At 35.2% G+C, this 15,468-nt stretch overlaps 1 long non-coding RNA gene across 1 annotated transcript in view; it reads left to right on the top strand.

Annotated features, from left to right (window-relative positions):
• The first annotated feature begins 6,498 nt into the window (after window positions 1-6,498).
• Window positions 6,499-15,468, top strand: part of LOC111558377 — a 540,126-nt gene continuing 531,156 nt past the window's right edge. The window contains exon 1 of the long non-coding RNA XR_006591608.1: window positions 6,499-6,570. This is a non-coding gene — a long non-coding RNA (uncharacterized LOC111558377). The remainder of the gene's footprint in view (window positions 6,571-15,468) is intronic.

Genomic DNA, 15,468 nt, shown 5'->3' with positions numbered 1-15,468 from the left:
TAAAATGGGGAATCTGTCAAAGGGATACTTAGCCTTTCCATCCTGCATTCCCACCATCAGGATTAATGAACACCGCAAAGGAAAAGAGTCCCCGATTTCCAAAGGAAAAGAGTCCCCGATGTTTTCTTAAGTGTTCTCTAGAGCCTGGTCAGATGATTCTTTCTTCTCTTGTTAGCTTTCTGATGCTTTCAGCAGATTTATATAAATAATATCTCTATATAATTATATATTTGTATATAATCCCAGCCTTCTTTTGTGTGTTTAGTAAAAGGGTTTGAGCTGGGGCGCCTGGGTGGCGCAGTCGGTTAAGCGTCCGACTTCAGCCAGGTCACTATCTCGCGGTCTGTGAGTTCGAGCCCCAAGTCGGGCTCTGGGCTGATGGCTCAGAGTCTGGAGCCTGTTTCCGATTCTGTGTCTCCCTCTCTCTCTCTGCCCCTCCCCCGTTCATGCTCTGTCTCTCTCTGTCCCAAAAATAAATAAAACGTTGAAAAAAAAATTAAAAAAAAATAAATAAAAGGGTTTGAGCAAATTATTCAGTCCTCCATTGGTGGAAATGGAAGTGTGATGAAAAGATTTCAAAATATCTACTTACTTGCATCCTGTGGTCACAATATTGTACTCCCTCTATAGTCACATGTTGAAATCCTAACCCCTAAAGTGATAGTAAAGTGATAGTATTAGGAGGTGGGGCCTGATAGGATTAGTGCTCTTATAAAAGAGACCTGCGAAAACTTCCTTGCCCCTTCCACTGAGAGAGGACACAGAGAGACAGTGGTCTATGAACCAAAAGGAGGCTAAAGCCAAAGTCTGCTGATGCCTTGAACTTGGAGTTCTTAGCCTCCACAACTATGAGAAAGAAATGATTATTGTTTAAACCCCCCAGTCTGCGATATGTTTCTTTTAACAACCCAGATAGACTAAGACACTGAATTGTTACAGTAGTTAATCACTCTTCTCTACTTTAAACACCTTTGTCCCTTGGATTCAATAACACTTCATTCTCTTGGTTACCATTTTATATCAGTATCTTCTTGTCAGTCTTTTTATTACTTTTTCCTCATCTCTGACTAGTCAGTATTGGAGTGTCCCAGGACTTAGTCCTTGATTCTTCTACTCTTTATATTCACATCCTTGGTGGTTTAATCCCATATGTTGCCTGAAAAAGATTTATATACTGAAGACCCACCAATTTATGTCTTCAACTCACTTTTCTCCCCTGAAATTTATGTATATCTCTTGCATGACATCTCCACTTGGATACTTAATAAGCATCTCAAACCTAACTTGTCCAAAAACAAATTTTTGATTTACTCCCCCTCCTCTCAAAATAATTTTTTGTATTTCATTTTTTTCCATGTCATAAATAGAAGCAGCATCCTTCCAGTTTTTTAGTCATCTTTTACTTTTTCTTTTTTTTTTTTCTTTCTCTTGTAACTGACATCCAGTTCTGTAGGGAATGCCATCTCTGAGTCCTTCAAAATACATCCAGATTATGACAACTTTCTGACAATCTTTTTTTTTTTAAATTTTTAAACCTTTATTTATTTTTGAGAGAGAGAGAGAGAATGAGTGAGGGAGGAAAAGAGAGAAAGGGAGACACAGAATCCAAAGCAGTCTCCAGGCTCTGAGCCATCCACACAGAGCCCGACGTGGACTGAACTCATGAACCATGAGATCATGACCTGAACTCAAGTAGGACACTTAACGGACTGAGCCACCCAGGCTCCCCAGCAATCTCTCTTAATACTAACTAATCTGGTTCAAGTCTTTCCTTCTCTTCTGCATTGTAAGATCAATGTGGCACAGATGTGTCTGCCATTCCTGGGCCACTTACCTAAGAAGTGAACTTCTGTCTACTTTAAGCCATTGTATGTTTGAAGTTTTTGTGTTCCCCTACTTATGTTTAACATGTATTCTATTTTTTTTTGTTTTGTTTTTTAAAAAAAATTTTTAATGTTTATTTTTGAGACAGGGAGAGACAGAGCATGAACGGGGGAGGGTCAGAGAGAGAGGGAGACACAGAATCTGAAACAGGCTCCACGCTCTGAGTTGTCAGCACAGAGCCCGACGCGGGGTTCGAACTCACACACTGCGAGATCAGGACCTGAGCCGAAGTCGGCCGCTTAACCGACTGAGCCACCCAGGCGCCCCTAGCATGTATTGTAAATAACACAACATTTAAATACAAAATTTTTTGTGCTCACAAATATTTAGTAAATTTGCTTTTATAGTAATGATGAAAGCCACCATATGTTACCTGCCTCTGAAACCTCAGTAAGCATGGATAATCTGGCGATTTTACAATGCAGGCTCTGGCTTAGGGCATCTAGATTTTGGCCCGGGGAATCTACATTTCTAAAAGCTCCCAGGAGATACTGACGTTTCTGGTCCTATGCCACATTTTGATAGTCATCTTGCTAGAACAAACTATCAGCCTGCCTCTCATTACGGACGGCATTACCTGCTGATTATCTAGTTGCAAACCAAATGAGTTTTATGAGTAGGTTTTCATAAGTAACCTAGTCAAAAGCATATTTCTTTCTAATTTTTCTAAGACCTTTTACTTATCCATTTATTAATGGACTGACATAAGGCCAAAGCCAAGAAGGTATTTTGGGGAAGGAGATCTACAGCTAAAATAAGCCTTAGCTTATTTTACTTCCACTCATCTGGATGAGGTCTGATATGGCCTCCATAATCAGTGTGCTTGGTATACTAATCATTTCCCAAAAAGGAGAGAGCAACAGACTTTACTCTGGAGGGACCATAAGTGCAATTAGCTGTTAGAATTAAGGCCCTATAATAATGAGCTCAGGAAAGTTCCTGCTGCTACCACAAAATCTCAACACCTGTTTTGTGGGGCTGAACAAGTGTGAATCTGGAACATCTAGAAATTTCTGTGAGAGAAAACAATTAGTTCAAATGAGGTTTTCAATAAAATCCAAACACCTGACAGTGGTAAAACTAGAGTTCTTCTGTCTCAAGAGAATGAGAAAATTAAAACTGTCATTGGGAAGCAGCAGGAAATAGTGCAATTTGCTGTGAATATCTTTCCTTTTTCCTCTTATATTTGGGAATTAAAGGGTTGTGCTAGAATATCACACTCAATCTTTCTCTGAATTTTTAAAAAAGAATTTAAGGGAGAATAAGACAATCATGTTATTTACCATTTAGGAGGATGAGTCAAATTTTATGTTGCTAGGAAATATGGAACCCACTTGAGGAGTTTCTACATTTATTTATCTTACACCTCTCTCTCTCTCTCTCTCTCTCTCTCTCTCTCTCTCTCTCTCTCTCTCTCTCTCTCTCTCTCTCCTTTAAAAACAAAAAAAGAAGGGCGCCTGGGTGGCGCAGTCGGTTAAGCGTCCGACTTCAGCCAGGTCACGATCTCGCGGTCTGTGAGTTCGAGCCCCGCGTCAGGCTCTGGGCTGATGGCTCGGAGCCTGGAGCCTGTTTCCGATTCTGTGTCTCCCTCTCTCTCTGCCCCTCCCCCGTTCATGCTCTGTCTTTCTCTGTCCCAAAAATAAATAAAAATGTTGGATAAAAAAAATTAAAAAAAAATGAAAACAAAAAAAAAGAAAAAAGCCATGTTTTTTTAAGCTTGTATGAAACATGTTTTGCAGAACATTATTAGCTCAGCAGGACATGTGCTGTTATGAAATTTCTTCTCTACGAATGGGACACATTGAGGCACTCACTACGTTGAAAAAGTTAGGACATTTGAAAGTATATGAAGCTGGTTTTCATTTACTTATAGTATATGGAATAAACTGTAGAGTGTAAGAGATTAATCAAATTTTAAAATGTACAGGTCTTTAAATCTCCCAGTCTATTGGTGCATGAGTTAGCTACTACTGTGTAACAAATCACTTCAAAATGTAGTAGTGTAAATAATAAGTGCTTTATTTACTCATGATTCTCTGGGTCAGCACTTTGGGCTTTCATGTGGTTTTCAAGTAGTCTCACCTGGAGTCAATCTTGTGACTGCAGTCATTTGGCAGCTCCACTGAGAATGGGTAATCTAAAATCCTTAATTCCTGTGTCTAAGCAGTTCATGGTGGCTGTTTGCTTGGTCAAGTACATACAGCAGGTTAGGTTGGGCTCCATAGCAGCATTCTAAGATAAGAGCCAATGTGCAGCTTCTTTTCAAGTTCTTGATTACATTGTTTTCGCTAGTGTCCCACTGGCCCAAGTAAGTCACATGGCCAACCACAGATTCATTGTAGGAAGGGGGATTACACTCAAGTATAGATGCAAGAAGAGGGGACTCATTGGAGGCTATTACTTTCAAAATCTACCACACCTCCCTTCAGGAATCAATATGACAAATCCGGTTTCCCTATAGGATTCATAAAATTAAAGATACACACAATATACCTTGACTGTAAAATCTTAATCCGTTATATTTGGTTCTTCTGTAACCTTAGTGGAGAATTCTCAGGAGTGCAAAAGTCAGTGAAAATATTACTAGATTTGTTGTTAAGACCCTTACAAATTTCAGTGGTGTTCTCCTTCTCAGAATAGCATGGATAATTTATGAACAATTTAATTTTTTATTATATTTTACTTCTCAGTAGCCTGGTTTCTTAACAATTTGGATATATTCCATTTGATGTTTCAGAATTTGAATATGAGTGCTCTGCCTTGAGCCCTAGAAGTTCTCTTTGAAGAATCATAAACATCCACTGGATTAATTCTAAAATTCTTAAGAATTAATGCTGATTTTATCTATAATATAATCTTGTCAATGATGCCTACTGTGACTCCCTATTTAAAATTGCCTTCCCCAATCTGACACTTTCACAATTCAAAACATGTTATATTTTACTTTTTAAAATATATTTATTGTCTTTTTCCATCCTCTGGAATATACACCCTAAGAAAGCAGGGACACTTTGTTTCATTAGCTGCTTTGTTGTAAGAATCAGAAAGACTGTCATATCATAGTTGCTCAGTAAATATTTTTGGATGAATGGATGTATGGATGAAAGAACAGCTCAAGTATTTTAAATGAGCACACTGCAAATGCAATATCCTAAAACCATAACCCATCAAAAACTTTAAAATATTAACAAATGATAACAACATGGTAAGTTGTGTGAAGTGGTGTCATCAGTTGGCATGGGGCTATTGCCATTTTAATTAAGTGGTCAAGAAAAGTCTCTCTGAGGAGACCCATTTAAACTTGAACCTAATAGTACAGGAGGATTTACATATACTAATTTCACTCCAGCAGAAGTCACAACAAACACAAACCTGCCCCAGATTTAAATGAGTTTAGTATGACTGAGAAACACAGGACTGTATTTGTGCAAAATGGCACAGAGAGACTAACGTGTACGAATTCTGTAGATTTTTATGGAGAAACAAGTATGTGTTGAGAATTGTGTGTAGAACAGGAAACAGGTGTCATGTTCTCATAGTGTTGAGTGGTATTACAGGGGGAAATAGAAGCAGAAGCCAGGTCATCTGAGGTCTTGAGGACAGTAGGAAGACCAGCTTTTATTAACATGATTAGAGCTTTTTAAACAAGAGAATGATATCATTTGATTTACCTTTAAAAAACCATTTGGTTGATGCTTAGAAAATGGACTCAGGCTAAAGCTCCTTTTGTATATTTACTGGTCATTTATGTGTTTTTTTTTCTGTGTATGTCATGGCTAATGGCCATTTTATTGTTTTATTATTGTTATTTTTCTTATAAATGATACTAACTTCTATTTTTATAGCTTGAATTATTTTTTCTAGTGTGCTTATTTTTTTGTTATGTGAACATTTTGAACTTCTTTTAGCTATCAACGGTTTCTTTAATGATTTTGTAGTGTCCTAAAAAGTCTTGCCTACTACATATTATAAATGTAAAATTAAGTAAAGCAAAGCATATAAATAAATGTTAGATTTTTTTTCTAGTGCGCACACAGTTTTTTCGTGTATGCTAAAATGCTGGTATATTTAGGATTTATTTTGTTTTAGATACTGATTATTGATAAGTCTTCTTTGCTCCCTCCTGCCCTCTGTTCCACTCCTCCTACCCTTATATTCCTCCCTCCCTCTCTTCCTTCCTTTCTTCCTCTCCTTCCTTCCTTCCTTCCTTCCTTCCTTCCTCCCTCCCTCCCTCCCTCCCTCCCTCCCTTCCTTTTTCCCAATGACTCTGTTCATTTGTGAAAGCATCATTTGTCTCTGAAAAGAAATTCCACCTTCATACACTATAAATTTTTGTATATATTTTGATCTGTGTCAACTATCTAGCCAGTTATATTAATCTCTTTGTTTTTCCTATTAGTCTCTTTATATCCCAATAGTAAACAGTTTATTTTATTGTAATTTAATATACATTTTCACAAAATCAGGCCCCACTCTTTACTATAGCTGTTATCTTTAAAGAAATTTTCTAGTACTTTTGTGTGTTTAATATTTTCATAATGAAATTCAGAATCCCCTTATGGAATTTCAAAAACAAAACAAAACAACAACAACAATAGGATTTTTTTTTATTACAGGTGCATTAAATTTACCTGGAGATGTCAATCAAATTCACATCTTCACATTATTGAATCTTTCTAAGACAAGGTAGGATTTTTCAAATTTTAATACTTGATATAAACTTAACTCTTCTCACAGGACCTATCTGCATGCTTATTAAGTATATTTTTAAGCTTTGTTTTTATGATAACATGTATATAAGAAACTTACTGAGTTTTGTAGTTTAATTTTAAACCAAATGACAAAGTAAATTCTCATGATTTCTATCATGAATATAATAAGAAAGAATAAATTGATTACTGTTAAGAGCTTTTATCAGAATAGGTAGGATTGTATAATAATATACATATGCACCTTATAAACATATTTTATTTAAGTATGTATATACATGTATAATTAATACCATTGCTGTTTTTACAGTAATTAGTACTGAATATTATTATTATTGAATAAAAACTTTAAAGAGAATAAATTGAAAATATATAATATATATATTTTGAATATAAATACACAAATAAGGGGCACCTGGGTGGCTCAGTCAGGTAAGTGGCCGACTCTTGATTTCAGCTCAGGTCATGATCTCAGGGTTCTTGACTTTGAGCCCCGCACTGGACTCATGCTGACAGGGTGGAGCCTGTGTTGGATTCTCTCTCACCATCTTTGTCCTTCCCCCCTCATGTTTTCTGTTTCTCTGAAAATAAATAAATGAACATTAAAATCTGTCTCAAAAAAAACATTAAAATAAATACATATATAATATATAAATACACAATATCTATGTATCAACTTACTGTTTTTTTTTCCGAAGTGTTTTTTGCATCTCAATTTACTTTCCTTTGAAGTGTTTTAAATAATCACAGCTGAACTTTATTGAAGGCTATTTCTCTTTCTCTGGAATTTTATCATAGGGCTTATATTTATGGCCTATTAGTATATGTTATCATGTTTATGAATACACAACTCCTTTGAATGCTATTTATTAGTATATTGATCTTGCCTAGTAACTCTGGAATTGAGTTTCTGATATTTAATTCATGGTTTTGCATTTGTAGTCAAATTGTACTGGTATGTAGCTGTCCTTATTTTGTACTCTTTTATTGAATTAGGAAGTCAGTATTTTGCTGGTTTCATATCTATGGTGGCTTTGTTATGTCCTTTAAATTTGGGAATTATAGAATGTAGATATCAACTCTCTTGGTTAATTGATGATATTCTTCTGTGATAGCTTCTGTAGTCAATCCTTTTTTTGAGATGGGAGTTGTTAGATGAATTATTCTTTAAAAATTTACATGTGAATTGTTGGGTTACATATTCTTTTTGTTTCTCTTAGTGCCTTTTTAAAATAATTGATATTTTCCTGAAAATCATTCATATCATGCAAGTTATCAAATCTGTTTTTATAAGTGAGATACACTTTTGTCATTCTTGGATTATCTCTCTACCAGTCATCATTTATTCAGTTTTGTATCTAATTTTGTAAAATTTTTCTTCAGTTTCTTGAGTTAATTAGCTTTTCATCAGTTTTTTTAATTTACTTTTCCTAAACCTTAATTTTTGATATATTTTTCAGATTCCATACTATCTTTTTAAAATAATTGTGTAATCTTTACAATTCTCTTTGCTGTGATTTTTTTTATTTCATTATTATATTACAAATTTTAAAAAATGTAATGGTTTTTTTTTTTTTATTTTTGAAGGAGAGAGAGAGAGAGACAGCATGAGCAGGGTAGGAGCAGAGAGAGAGTGAGACACAGAATTTGAAGCAGGCTCCAGGCTCTAAGCTGTCAGCACAGAGCCTGATGCGGGGCTCGAACTTAACGAACTGTGAGATCATGGCCTGAGCCAAAATCGGAACTTAACCGACTGAGCCACCCAAGCGCCCGTTATATTACAAAATTTTAGTTGAATGCTTAATTATTTATATTTATTCTTTCTTATTTTGAAATGTTCATGCTTCTTATTTTTTCTTTGTCCATTCAAAAAAAAACATATTCATTGATTATGATGTGTAACGATTTGACTAAATTTTATTATAGATATCTTATAACTGATATTTGATTCCCTCTTGGAATAAGAGTTGTTAAAGGTTTTTTGTGTGTAGTGATGTCACAGAAATAGCATAGAAGAGAATTTCAAAAATTGGCCCCTCCACTGAAGCAACCATCAAGTTGGCAAAAACTAAGAAAAGTTTTTTAAAAGTTTGGGATATAATTAAAACCTTAGTAAACCAGGGAAGTGTCTAATAAAGAATAAGACTCTTAAATTTTGGTAAATTAACTCACCTATCATTCCCCATTCCTCAGATTTGTACCAGCCATTGCTCATGTTCCTGGGGCAGCTTACTGATGCTGGGGAGTGGAGAGGGATAGAGGGGAAATAAATAAGTATCGTGTTTTCAAAAAATTGTTTGCATGCTTATGGTCAGTCTGAAGGTCCATGAGAGACCAGTGTAGGGGTGGCCTTTGTTTTACTACCCTTTTGGGCTGCAGCAGCTTTCATAGCAGCAGCTGTAGGGAGCACATGTAAACATTTGTGCCACCCATAGCTTCCTGGTACAAGGAAGAACAGATGGAGCGAGCAGTATTCAAATCAATAATCATGAGAAGGAAGAGGCTGAGAGGCAATATCTTGGAGGAAAGGTTAGAAGAGCCACCATGTAGATCATGGAATCTGGAGTCCCCAGTTTGGAACACTGGTCCCTGGTTTTGGAAGGAGCATACAGTGTTGGCAACCTATTGTGTATGTCTGTCTTAATCTGTGTGAGGTCTACCTGAAGGACTGGAGGAGACACCCATCTATTTACCTAACTCAGAATTTAGGTTGGAAGAGCAGTGTACACTGATCAATAACATGCAAGTGGAACTAATCTAGGGACAAAATTACAGTCTACACGTGTAATAGACCGCCTAAAGCCTGGGAGCAAAACTGGGTAGAACATCTTTGAACAATTTGGACATTCAAAAGCAAACGTGTATATAGGGAACTTTAGAAAACAATTATATGCCCAGGACAAGTTGCATGAACAAAAAGACTTGAAAAGAACTGAAGTTTCACTGTGGGCTGAATCCTAGGCTCACTACAACCATGGCTGGGTGCTGAAGAGGTGTCCTGGCACAGAGCCAATCTGTGAGACTGGACTAGAACTCTTACCTTGTACAATATATAAACATTAACTCAAAAGGAATCAACAACCTAAATATAAATGGCGACAGACAATACTCTTAAAATCTAGGGGAAATCTTCATGGCCTTAGTTTTCCATAGATTCTTACATATGACATACAAGGAGTGAGTAAAAAAAAAGAAAAAAAATAGATAAATTGGACTTTATCAAAATTTAAAACTTTTGTGCATGAAAGAACATAATCAAGAAGGTGTAAAGACAACTTGAAGGTTGGGTGAAAATATTTGGAAATTATATATCTGGTAATAGTCTAATATACAGAATTTATAAAGAACACTACAACAGCAAAAAAATAAGCAATCCAATTTAAAAATGAGCAAAAGATTTGCACAGATATTTCCCCAAATAAAATATACAAATTGCCAACAAGTACATGAAGAGATACACAACATCATTAGTTATTAGACAAATGAAAATCAAAACCACAATATAATACCCCTTTCCACACTTAACACATAACAAGTGTTGGCAAAAATGTGAAGAAATCGGATGCTCACACGTTGCTACATGGCATGTAAAATACTGTGCAAAAGAGTTTGGTAGTTCCTCACGAAGCTAAACACAGACTTACTGTATTACCCAGCAATTCTTCTCCTTGGTATAAACTCCAAACAATTGAAGACACATACTTAAACAAATACTTGTATGTACATGTTCATAGCAGCACTATTCCAAAAGTTCGAAACAAGTTTCTTATAATAAAATCAATTGGTTTATTATACTAAATGCAATCTTAAGTATTTTATTTTAAGCTTTTTAAAAAATTTTTTTGTTTTCTGACTGTCATGTGTAATCTAATATACAATTATAAATACGCCATCAAAATTATCTACATTAGATAGATAATATCATTGCCAATTTCTACCATATTAATACATTTAAATTAATAGCTTTTGTATGAGGGAATACTTACCTACTCAGCAGTTCTTACAACTTCACTTTAATTATTTCTTCTTTTGAATTAAAGTGAAATGTAAGGATTAGCTTATGAATATTACAATACTTTTTTTTGTAAAGGCATTTTTCAGTCTATTTATATACCATTTATCTTTTTTTTTTAATTTTTTTTTAACGTTTATTTATTTTTGAGACAGAGAGAGACAGAGCATGAACGGAGGATGGGCAGAGAGAGAGGGAGACACAGAATCCAAAACAGGCTCCAGGCTCTGAGCTGTCAGCACAGAGCCTGACGCGGGGCTCGAACTCACGGACCGTGAGATCATGACCTGAGCCGAAGTTGGACGCTTAACCAACCAAGCCACCCAGGCGCCCCTAAACCATTTATCTTTAAGTACTCATTGAGAGGTATTGTTATTTTTACTGAATATTAGATTTAATTATATTAGGTGACTGAATTTTGAGTGTTTTTCTCTTTCCTGCTGTTCTTTTCTAATATTGCTTGAATCATTTATAATGTTAATAGTTTTATATAAAGATTATAATTACCTTCTATAGTAAAAGTTTTACAGAAAAAAAAGGCAATATGTTACAAAGCAATTGTAAATAGCCATAATCTTTAATTTAGTATTTTCTAGAAATATATCCCAATGGGAATATATGAAATACTGACCAAGATTTATGGATACATGTGCATTTGCAGGGAAATTAGAAGGATTTTAAAAACCTATCAATAGGTAAATAATAAAATGAGATAAAATGGTTTCATTTGATCTTATACTTACAAAAACCATGCCAACTTTCTTTCTCCTCCATCCTTTCATGTTCATGCACTTTATCAGCATTTATACTTGGAATAGTCTCTTGAGTGATCTTTATCTTCTCCTTAGGCAAGCCTCAGGTAAGACACTGATTAGGTCAAGCCATTATAAGCTTCATATTTCACCAGAATGTTCTCTTTTTTAGCATTATCAGAGAATTTATTTTTTTATATTTTTATATACTTATATTTATGTAGATCTTCACAAATGATTACGATGTCCACAAAATCAAGAATTTTGTGTTTTTCTTACTTTTTTTCAATATGTTTTCACAAATTTGGTCACTCAGTCAATATTTATTAAATGAATGAATAATTATAAATTATGTCATCACCAATAAAATTACAAAATTGTGCAGGGTTCTTTTAGAAAAATAGAAATAAATTTCTTGATGCATTAAATTAAACTAATTAAAAAGACAAAGAGGAATATAATTTTTCTTTGTCAATCTTTTGATTTCAAGTATATTCAAATATACAAATTAAAGAAAAAGACTAGCAGGGAATAATTTAATAAAAGTATTTTATGAATATAAAGCTTGTGAATATTCTATTAAAAGTTAGGAGTTGGTCCTCTATTGAAAATTATTAAAGCTGATCTTCAAATGCTTTAGAAATGAAATCGGTATTAGATTAATTAAGAAACCAAGAGATGGGGCATCTGGGTGGCTTAGTCGATTGAGCATCCGACCCTTGATTTAAGCTCAGGTCGTGATCTCATGGTAGTGCAATTGAGCCTGTGTTGGGCTCTGTGCTGAATGTGGAGCCTGCTTGAGATTCTCTCTCTCTCTCTCTCTCTCTCTCTCTCTCTCTCTCTCTCTCTCTCTCTCCCCTGCTTGTGTGTGTGCTCACATATGTTCTCTCTGTCTCTCTCTCAAAATAAATAAATATTTAAAAAAAACAGGGTCTTAAAAAAAGAACAAGATCTTAGAATCTAAGTGTGAGTATAGGACCTATTATGTATTACAGGGAGGAGATACCATGCATTTTAAGAAACTTCTTTGCCCCCCAAAATAAATATTCAATAGGTATTTCTTAATATTCTGAGAAATACAGACTTTCTTTACCCAGTCTTTTACTATGAACCTGGTCAGTAAAGATCACAGAGAAAATCAGAGAACCTGTTCTGTTAAGAAATAAGAACATGTGATTCAAGTCCAGTTCTTAACTCCTCTGAGGAATTAAGTGTTGGTGAGTTCAATGTTTTATCACTTTCCATCTGAAAATCCAACTAAAATAACTATGAATACACACCAAAATAAAGATATATGGCCATTGCTCATGACTTTCTCATGATTATTAGTCTTGCATACCCTGCAGTGATTCTTCTGGTAAATAAGAATGATAGCATATAGATGTTTGGTGTATTAACTAAAAGGTGTTTAAACTTGCTGAAGCCAAGGGTGTATATTATAATAATAATGAATCTTATTTTTTGTATGGCTTATTATTTATTTCATATCTTCCTTTAGATATTGCTTAAAATAGACATAAATGTATATAATGAAACAAAATTTTAAAATGACTGTAACTCCTATTTTTATGATATAACATGCTTTCTTGGTATTATTTGAATTTAAAGAAGTTTTAATACCCTGATTAACTAGAATAACAATCTCTTCAGGTGAAGATATTTATTCAGTTTCCCAAGTATGTGGATCATAAGTTACCTGCTGTACTCAAATCACCATTGATGGGAATGATTTGCTGAATCAATGGTACATTAATAATTAAAGTGCTATTTCTGTTTCCTATAAATCACTATGGAGAAAATTGAGTCATACTTTCCATAGGCACATGTGGAAAAGGATCATAGTGAGAACCTATGCTAACCGTAATTTTACAGAAATAGATATTTTACCCATTAGAGCTAGGAAGCATATCAAATCATTTTGAATACACATGCTGCTCTACTTACATTATTTTGAAATGTCTTCAGCATAGAACAAAGAAAGAATTACCATTATGTCAACTCCTGGTTATCCTAATTACATTACAAAACCAAGATCTAATTTGTAATCTTCATTAGTTTTAGGAGAAAATAGAGTTGTGTCACTTGATGAAAATCTATGCCAAAATGTTCTGTGAAATTTAGCGTTATTCTCAATTTCCAGGCACATAAATGCTATTATTATCTAACAGTATGATGTTTCTCATATTCTAAAGTACTAGGAAAATTTTTTTTTATTAAAAGAGGAAAGGTAGATTAACTTTAAAAACACATCTTTATATTATTGAAGTAATCTTTCAAATGCTTAACTTGGATAAAGTACCCAAGAACCTCTGAGTTCAGGGTCACTGCAGAGTCAAGAATCCAGAACTACTAAAAATTGAATCAAAGCTAAATACTTTTAAAAAAACCAAGGTGAATGTTGTCCTGAGGTATTGATTCAAACATAGAATGCTATTTGAAGTTTACTTTGATGAGGTGAAAAGATGGAGGAGTATTGGGAGCGTGAGGGGGACACAGCTAGTAAAAGGTATAAAGGAAAGCTGATCTCTCTTAAGCTACCCTTCATGTGCCTAAAGTTTTCCAGGCTTTCCTGGTAGAAGGTCATGATATGTTCTGGCTTATTTCTAAGGGTGGAGTTATGCTTCTACACATGCTTTTGTGTTCTTCCCTGTTGCAGACTTTGAGACTGGAATCCTCTCTTGTCCAGCAAGAGAGTGGACACACAAATGAATACAATACAAGAGAGGCTAATGTCTGGGAGGGGACAAGAACCCTGAGTATGGGTCCTTTCTCTGTATTTATTAGGATCAGAAGGCTTACATACGTGATGGACGTGCAGAAAGAAACAATAAAACAGTAACCATTAACTCATGTGTGTGAGAAAAAAGTGGTTTTCAAAAATATGCGGTGTTAGGGGTTAGGGTCAAGACAAATCAAAATCTTGGCATTGTGCAGACAACTGTTTTACTGCTGGCACCAGGCACTGTATCTGCTTATCTTAACTTCTCTAGGGGCTAAGACAGAATGTGATGCCTCATGGTTAACAAGGCATTTTTCTTGCTAATTAACCTGAAGTGCTTTTGCCCTGCAGTGGCTTTCACCCTATACTTTGTCTTATTTAATGACTAGCCCTGGGCACTTTTGTCCTGGGCAGCTTTCTATCTCTACCTGTTCTCGGATGCTGGACACTTTTGTCCTATGGAAGTGACTTTCCACTCTCTGCTTTGTTCTACACTGAGCACTTTTGCCCTGTGGCAGCTTTCCACCCTAAACCTTGTTAACCCACTGGTGAAAGCTCAGAGAATTCTTTTTTTTTTTTTTTAATATAGTTTATGTCAAATTGGCTTACATACAACACCCAGTGCTCATCCGGAGAATTCTAACTTATTCCCTACACTTCCTATTCTCTGTGTAACAGTGTTAGTCCTGCCCTGATGAATTTGCATGTCTTTCCCACTATGTCTTCCAGTTTCTGTATCATGATGGCAGGTAACCTTGATGAATACCAGGTAGGTCTGTATAGATAGTGGCAAAGAGTCAGTATGTTGTACATTTGTAATCTTTGTACGAATGCTCTGGTAGGTAAGATAACGAAGTCACGTGTGGACTGAGAGGTTAGCAAGAACGATAACGTGGGATTTCTGTTTCAAGGCAAATAAGCAGTGCAAAGTTATAAACTGGACAAGGTTACAGGTGAGTGAGTGGGTACAGATCTTGTAGTGAGCACAGGTACTCACAGAAATGGGTTGATATTTGATGGCCAGGCAGCTTGCCTATGTAAAAATTTAAGTCAGAGTAGTTCAGTCATGGGCTTGTTGCCTTCTATAAAATTAAATAGGTTAAGAAGTAGTGCTTTATGCCACATATTTCTTACTGACTCATTTGATTAATGGAAGACCTATCTGTGAGTGGAAATGAGGAGTGTGGAGGGAACATATACAAAGGTGAACCTGAAGATAGGTTTAATGCAAATTTGTCTCCTATTGCCCATTGCCTATATGGTATTCTCCTTATAAAAGCAGCATATAACCCACACTTGTTAGAGTTTATCCTGAAGGTCCCCAAGTATTGACTAGCCTTGGCATGGTAGTGGACCATGATATAGGGATATAGCCACAGCAACAACAAAATC

Source organism: Felis catus, chromosome F1, assembly GCF_018350175.1.
Source record: "Felis catus isolate Fca126 chromosome F1, F.catus_Fca126_mat1.0, whole genome shotgun sequence".
NCBI classification, from domain to species: domain Eukaryota; kingdom Metazoa; phylum Chordata; class Mammalia; order Carnivora; family Felidae; genus Felis; species Felis catus.
Note: the sequence above shows the minus strand (reverse complement) of the source record. Positions and strands in the feature narration are given on the sequence as shown.